Source organism: Sorex fumeus, unplaced genomic scaffold (genome assembly GCF_029834395.1).
Source record: "Sorex fumeus unplaced genomic scaffold, SorFum_2.1 ptg000020l, whole genome shotgun sequence".
NCBI classification, from domain to species: domain Eukaryota; kingdom Metazoa; phylum Chordata; class Mammalia; order Eulipotyphla; family Soricidae; genus Sorex; species Sorex fumeus.
Window position 1 is genome coordinate 6,563,887 of NW_026606077.1, and position 8,614 is coordinate 6,572,500.

Sequence of the window (8,614 nt, forward strand, 5' to 3'; positions counted from 1 at the left end):
TCCAGGATTTCTGGACTTTCCCCTCCTCTTGGATCTCCAGTATCAGATTCTCTTCGAAGCTGTGGATGGACACCAAAAGACAAGAGAGGAGCTTTAGAGGTTTTACTGTCCACCTCCAGAACCCTGAAGAGACAGGGGTTGAAATAGTGCATTATCCAAACCAACTCATAAACAACTTCGCAATTGTGTCTCATGGTGACTCGATAAAAATAAACATTAAAAAAAGAGTCAAACCCAGAGAGGATCGATGAAGGCAGCCTAGGTAGGCAGTGGGGGGAGGGGATGGGAGGCAATGTCCCCTGGGGTACACCACCAATGTCCCCAGTTCCCCTCCCACTGACCATGAACACAGCATGTTCTTCTTACAACCCCAGGCAAGAGAGTGTGATCCTGGTTCCACAGTCACACTAGGAACCCACCTACATCAGCATCCATGAAAATGGCACCGGCCCTTTTCATTTCCAAAGTCTGAAACTCAAAGACCTGGCTCACACCTATATAAAAACTTTGTCAGTGGAGAGAGATGGTCCCAGCCCAAAGCCCAGCCAGGGACTACAGGTGGCGGCTTCCAGGCCAGTCACTGGTTCTGAAGCATTCTGTTAGGAGTCAGGGGAACAGAAACAGAGGGACAAAAGAGCCCAGCAGTCAAGATACACTTCCAGTGAGGACCTTGGGTTGCACAGTGAGCCCTCACTCCAAGATAGTCTGCACCCCACTCTGAAGAGGACACCTCTAAAGATGATCAAGGATTATCTGCAAGTCATCAGGGACAAGCATGTGCCAACACTGCCCTTGGAACCAAACCTGAAATAGACCAGGGGCCCCTGAAACTTTGACTTTGGGACCCTGATCATATCTGCTCTTCCTGAGGCTATCAGGAGACCTGCTATCCCAGGCACTAGCATCACCGCCCATCACGTCAGCTTCAGGCAGCCTCCAGTGTTCTTTTTGAATGGTCCCAGAGAGGAAACCCAAGAATCTAACCATGAACTGCCCATACAGGTGGTTGACTTAGGCACTGGAATGGAATAGTCTCCAGCTATGAACAAGATCTATGAAGGCCATTCATACCCTGAGGTCTCAAGTGCTGGCCCAGAGATAAAAATAATAATAAAATTCACAAGATGCAAGAAGAACAAAGAAAGCTATGTTTTAAGTAGCTAGACTTCTCATTCTGAGCAAGAGGGTCTCGATTAGAAGGAACAGGATGGATGGAAGGGAAGATGGCATGGCGCAGCACAAGGACAGAGCTCTCAGCGCCCTGAACAGTTCGGACCACAAAATCTGAGTCAACGTGGGTGCCCTTTGGATAGTTTGGTTCAGGGAAAGCACCACTGAACAAAACCAGCTGGTTGCCCGCCCATGAGTGCCCGCCGGCGGGAATATGTGACAGGGTGCAATAGCCAGCTGGTGTTGGTCCCACAGCTCTTGGCACTATGGGCAGCAGCAGAGTATTAAGCGCCTGAACAGGGCACTTCAGGTTTGACTTGGCACCATGGTGGAGTGCCGGTGTTGAGGTCCCAGAGTTGAGGAAACGCTCCAGTCCCCACGATGGGGCCCTGCCACCCGCAGCATATTATAGAGAAAAACCTCCCTGAGCGCCAACTGTGGGAAAACCAAAGATGAGGCTGTGCCCCTAGCCAGGTTCTGCTGGACTGGGTGCTGCTGCCCACCCAGAGTGCCCCAGCTGTGTACTGTAGCAGCCTGGGCCTGGTCCTGGTCCGGGCCCACTGCTGCTGTTGCTACTGGGGTCCAGGGGGCGCAGCGCTACCGGCAGCTCAAGCTGGACCCGTGGGGCGAGGGCATCGGCAACCTGATGGTGTCCTTGGGCTTCCTGACACCCCAGAATTGCCACTGTGCCTCTGGTCAGACTCCAACAACTCAGGATCAAGTTTCCTGAGAAGTTCAGTCACTGTCACTGTCGTTATTCATCGATTTTCTCGATCCGCCAGAATGAAGGTTTGTGGGAGCCATGCCCACAAACCAACTCTGATTCAGCCATTATCGGGCTTGCTTCAGAGTAAATAAACCCAAAAGAGATGAGAGGCCGCAATTAATCAGGGACCTGTGCAAGGCTGTACAAACAGGCTACATCATGGGGGATGGGGTGTGAAGGGTTTGCCAGCCCCCCCCCCCCCAAGCAGAGTTCCCAGCAGCCACTTGCTTTCAAATCCAAAATTGCTGTCATACCCCCATACAGCTGCACTCCACTGTCTCTGGACAGGCCTCACTGAGATGTTAATCTGCTGAAAATTTGGATATGCGGATTTTATGACTGAAATCTCCAGGCTCAGAATGGGCTGCCTCCCCTGTACCTCTGGAAGCCCTGGCAGTCAGTCCACAACCCAAGGTCACCACCCAGTTGCAAGCCAAGAGCACGAGAGTTCGAGAAGAAAGGTTCCTGCCACAAATACAAATAGTGCGGGTCCATGATCCTGCCCTCAACTTATAGTTGAGTATCGTGGCGCTTTGGCCTGGCCCATTTTGATGCCAGGGTAGCTCACTGCTTGCCCTGGGTCCATTCAGTCCCTCGTTGGGACCCTGCTTTTGGGGTGCTAGGAACTAAGGGCAACTGAGTCAAGAAATCAGATGCCCAGGAGTAAATATTTGGAGTCAATCAACTCCCAAGTTACAAAGCATAATATTAACTGTCTTCCTATGTCCACACAGAAAGGACATTGCTTACAATACAAGTTCAGTGTCCTTAGATGGGTGTGGCCTGACAAACCTAAGCTACCTGAGGAAGGACAAAAGAGTGTTATCCTACAGTGTGGGGGGGAGGGGGGAAGGAAACAGACATTGGTGTTGGTGGCGGGAAATGTACACTGGTGGAGGCATGGGTGTTGGAACATTATATAACTGAAACCTAATCCTGAATAGCTTTGTGATGGTCTATTTCACAGTGATTCAATTGAAAAATATATACAAAAAAAAGGAACAGAACAGCCAGGAGTCAGGAGACACTCAGCCCCTTCACATCCAGAGTCATCCTAGAACTTGGAGAACCTGGGAGGGATGGAAAGGTCGAGAGCAGAGTGAACTGACTTCATTCCCATCAGCTGAATGTGGGAACAGTAACATCACAAGGCCACCTTCTGAAGGTGCAATTCCGAGATTGCCAAAGGCACTGATGAGGGGGCCTTGGCTCCCAGCCTATCTTACATGTGATGTCCCCACAGGTGTTTGAGCAGCTCAAACCGAATGGCCACAGCAGGAAGTTAAACGGTTAAGACTCTTACCAACGTGATTTCCCATGCTACTTCCCTTGCGGGGTACTGACCTGATGGTAAATGTAAACACGTAGACTGTGAGGTGACCCAAACTAGTGAGGTCGTGAACTTCCCAAATGGGCTTCCCTCTGGGTCCACCGGCAGTGCGAAGGGGGAGGTGGCTGATGGCAGGGTGGTGGGCACTGTAGCCTTTCAGATCCTGTTTTCCCAGTATTCCCAGGCGTCCCACTTTGTGCAGTTTCCACTGGGATGGGAGGGAACAGCCTCGTTCCTGACGCCCCATTAGCTCTCAACGGAACAACCATCTCCGAATGCAACAGCTATGTGTACCTAGGTCAAGAACTCAACATGACAAATGACCTGGCATCCGAGCTGCGCAGGAGGAAGAGAGCGGCTTGGAACGCCTTCAAGAACGTCGAAGAAATAGCTAAGAGGACGAAGAACCTCCGGCTCCGGGCACATCTCTTTGATTCCACTGTTCTTCCTGCATTGACATATGCCTCAGAGACCTGGGCCCTACGCAAACAGGATGAAAACGCTATTCGGGTCTCCCAAAGAAGAATAGAAAGAGCTATGCTTGGAATATCACATTTCACTCAAATGAGAGAAAGAATCCGGAGTTCCGACATCTGTCGACGATCAAGAATCAGGGACGCTGTCTCGTTTGCCAAGGTGTCAAAAATCAGATGGGCTGGTCACGTAATGAGATTTAAAGACGACCGCTGGACTAGAGCTGTTACCGACTGGATTCCACGGGATGTCAAAAGACCGCGTGGCCACCCACCTACCAGATAGTCAGACTTCATCAAGATCATGAACGATCGGTTTGAGGCCCTTCATGTTCCTAGAGCGAACAGATGCCATTGGGCTACACTAGCACGCGACAGGGACAAATGGAGACGTTACTGGCACCTGCTCGAGCAAATCGACGATTAACGGGAAGTCAAGTGATCAAGTGGGAGGGAGAAAAGGGTCTTTTTATCTACTGCTGATGTGATACCATACACAGCAAACCAACTTCCCCATCCCTCTCCTGGAAGTGCGTTCTGGGAAAGATGGAGCCGCACGGAGGTTCTCTAGATTTTAGATAGACCTAAATAAAAGTTCTCAACAGAATCTTCTTTTGAGTAAATATAAGACCTCTTGTAGTAGCTACAATGTTTTAGAGCATGTTTTACCTTCATTTTTACTATCTCAGACTCTACAATAGTCTTTGAGATGAACTTATGTCAGCCTGCCAGGTACTGTAATTTATTCTATCATATTATATATCAAGTCGCACTGTCCTCCCATTGTTCGATTGGCTCGAGCAGGCACCAGTAACGTCTCCACTCTGAGACTTGTTACTGTGTTTGGCATATCGAAGACACCACGGGGAGCTTGCCAGGCTCTACATATATCAAGTAGAACAGTGAAAAATGTTTCCTTGCAAACTTGTAGTCCAGTATCAGTTATTTCCTGTTTTTAAGAGACCATTGCAAATCAGTGTAAGGGTTTCTCCAGTAATTACAGCACTTTGTTATAAAGTTTGCGATTTCTTCCTCCATTTAATACCTTTCTGTGAAGAAACTTGGCTAAGTTAATGTTAAAACTCATTGACAGGATGGGGGTGTGGACGGGATGTTAGAAACATGTGGACTGAAGTTCTGTATTCATTACAGATAGAGCCCTTATTTTAAAAGGCAGTTCCAGGGGCTAGAGCGATAGCACAGTGGGTAGGGCGTTTGCCTTACACGCGGCCAACCCGGGTTCGATTCCCAACATCCCAATATGGTCCCCTGAGCAGCGCCAGGAGTAATTCCTGAGTGCAGAGCCAGGAGTAACCCCTGAGCATTGCCAGGTGTGACCCAAAAATCCAAAAAATAAATAAAAAGCCAGTACCATACTAGATCTAGCAATGAAATATATTTATAAATTTTTGCAAAAGTGGATCCGTTTTTTTGGTTTGAATATAACAGCAGGAAAAATTATAGCAGTCCGAAACAGACAAGCCTGTGTTATTATGAATACTCTGCCGCTTCCTTCTGGAATATCCCGGGAAACGCATTTGCAGTTAGACTTGTTTTCCTGTCATTGTGAATTTAAATTTTGGAATTGGGGCTTGGTGGTAGGAAGCGCTGCTCCCAGGAGGCCCCAAACCCCCGTTTGTCCAGGAGTTGAGACCGAGGAATGCATTTTTAATTGCCCCTCTACGCCTTGGTTCTAGTTCCTTTCTCCAAGTTGAATTAACATTCTTCCTCTTGGTTTTGTTTCAGTTGGTTCTCTGAAGCATAATCTCAGTACCTTTTAACGCGGATCGTCAAATTTGATAAAACACGTGTCATTTTCTTTGGTAAGAGAAAAGCAGGTCTTAATGTCTGCCAGAACGTGATTTCTATGCCTTATTGGCTCCATTAAACTTTTCAAAAACTAAAAAAAAAAAAAAAAAAAAAAAAAAAAAAAAAAAAAAAAAAAATCTGAGTCAGCATTCTGTAGATTCCTTCCCAAGAATTCTGCAAGACTGGCTCCAAGACCGTGAAAGGGCCCCCAACTCCAACATTAACCCAAAGAAAAGTTATGTTTCCAGGGTTCCTGAAGGTCGTATCATTGCTTTTTGACCTTTTGGCTAAGATCAAGTGCCAGAAGTCTTATCACGAGGACTTTATAAACACATTGGAGTTTTTTGTTTGGGGCTAAGCCCAGCAGTGCTCAGGCTCTGTGTTTGACTCTGTAGTCTGGAATCACATCTGGTGGGACTCCAGGGACCCTCTGGGGGCTGGAGATCAAAAACCCAGCCTGGCAAAGCAACTACCCTAGCCACTGTCCAAGCTCTTCCGTCGGAAATTAAGATTTAATTTTCTTAAATCTGAAATAGTTAGGGAATCAGTTTGCTTATCTATAAATTCTCAATATGGAGAAGAACTAAACTAGCAAGAAATATTTGGTTGAGTTTTGTGTCTACTTCCTAGATTTAGTGCTGAGCGGCCAGGAAAGAAGGGGGGGGGATGGCAGGGGGGGCGGGGAGAGCCTGGAGAGTCTGGTTTACTTGTACTTTCTTGCCGGTCTCTTGTCATTTCTTGATTAGAAGCTTTCTACCACACCATGTAAAAATAATGCAGCTTGATGGTAGACTACAAGCCTTTCAGATTTATATGTTAGAGATAGCCGCATAATAACAGCCGTGGGACTGGACGGGCTGGATCCAAAGCTCACTCTGGGATTGGAGAAGGGTGTGGTCTGGCTGAAGGAACCTTTGTAAGTCATTTTCAACTGTAAAAGTGATACCTGTTTCATATCCCTGGGATGTTTTGAAGATTCGGGGGAGATTAACACATGCCTCAAACACTTCGCTGCCTCAGTTTTCAGGTGTGAAGCTGTTGTAGCATCTACCTTAAAAGGGGCTGAGAATATGCAGCTAGACATGTGAGTTGCTTAGTATTCTCTGTAGCATATACTCTGCGATCAGATGCTAGTTAACACCTGGCACATGAACTCCATACATATTCTATGCGACAAAAAAAAAAAAAGTTTGCTCATGAGAAAAAGCTAGACTAGTCTGATTCTAGTTTAGAATCGCAGATGTCAGCACCCATTTGTTTAGCTTGATATGGGAGGACAGAGAAATATTTATAGATCTGTATGTATACACAGTTCGGTGTACTTCCGTACTCTAAAGGGCCCTAGAAGCCTCAGTATCCCAATGACAGGAACCAGAAGTACCATCTAGAATCGTGAATTACATGTCATTCTCTCGGAGAAGGGAAGAGTGGTCTGGGCCTAGAGAGTCAGGTAGAATTACGTGGTGGGAGGGAGCGTCTCCAGGGAGGGGACCTGAGGCATACCGCTGGGGATGCTGACAGGCTTTTTGCTCCAATTTCCAGTTGAGTGTTTACTCTGAGAGCTCATCCAGCTGTACACTTGAGTTGGATCTTTGGGAAAATGTATGAATCACCCACAGCCGTGACCATAGGGTCACACCAAACCACAGCTGCAGGCGGACTCAGAAACTAGACACGGAACAAAGGCCAAGCAACCGGGAGCACAAAGTGAAGGCAAGTCAGAGATCAGGCTGTCCCTTCTCCAAGTGTTGCTGTGTGAGCGTCAGTCAGTTTCACAGAATCCACAGTCTGGACCACCCTGGTTCGGCTTCCCCCTGTTTTAGATGAAGCAAAGCAGCTGGCAGTGGCCACCACACCCCTTCCTACCTGGCCTTCCTCCCACATGAGCCTGCCCCACTCTGACACTTCCACGCGCCCACAAATCCCACCCCCACCTTCCAAAGGCTCTCAAGCTAGTTTAAGGCTTAAACACCACCACCTAAGTTGCATTTAATGGCTTAGGTTGAAGGTTGAGGTGGTCAGTTATTGAAGCAGAGGAAAATAAGCATTTCCTGTTTCACAGAAGGAAGGGTAGATTAACATCATTAATAGTCCTCAGTGTCGGTAAGTAAGACCTTCTTGACTGACATCACTGCTTAATCCTGAGTGGTACTGGGGGCCTGGGGAGGTGGACAGGGGAGCTGGTCTGGGTTTCCATCTCCTTGCATATCTAAGCTAGCCCCAGTCTCCTCCAGGTCTTTCAACCCACTGAACAGGCAGGAAAAAGTGGGAAAACAATGAGTCAGGCTTACAATTAGTCCAATTTCTGAGAAATATCTACAGGCCAGAACAGAGCATATGCCCACATTTGAATGGAAGGGAGGAAGCTAGAAGCTTTCTTCCCTAGAGGAACCATGCCTTAAGGTAGCTTTATAAAACCAAGTCCTTCTGGGGGTGAGACATGATAAAGAACCATTTCCTTTACCCTGCCCCATTAAAGACAAAATAATGCAATAGCTCTTTCAAGAATAAGAATGAAGAATGGTAGGACACTGCCACACTATAACACCTAGACTCAGACTAGGTGGTTAGCAGCAGTTGCTGTAACCTCAACAAGTTATAGGAGATGGCAAACAAGAAGCTGTCTGGGCTTCTTCCAGGAAGTTGACTTGAACTTCATCTAGGACCAATCACAGATTTCTAGGAAACAGAATAGAGGTAGAGGAGTGGAGAAATGTGTTTTAAGTCCACAGATATATAAGATAGAAGCAACAGCATCCTTACATCCACAGCACTAGTGTCAGAGAAAGAACTCCACAAACATACTGGCTTACCAGTAACAGCTGGCAGAAGCTGATACCACCTGGGGTCTTTTTATAAAAACATGGTATATGGAGGAACCTCCAAGTTTCCTCTACTTACCTTCTTGTAAGAAGAAAGTGGAAGTTCTGAGAAAGGGCTGCCAGGCTTTACAATACCCCCACCTACTTACGACACCTTCTAGCCTCATTTGCTGCCTCCTCCAATCTGAGATTCTGAGTACATGGCACTATCAAGGCCACCATTTGCCTCCTGGATATACCTCAG

At 47.3% G+C, this 8,614-nt stretch overlaps 1 pseudogene; it reads left to right on the forward strand.

Annotated features, from left to right (window-relative positions):
• The first annotated feature begins 738 nt into the window (after nucleotides 1-738).
• Nucleotides 739-8,614, forward strand: part of LOC130022615 (probable ATP-dependent RNA helicase DDX41) — a 16,148-nt pseudogene continuing 8,272 nt past the window's right edge.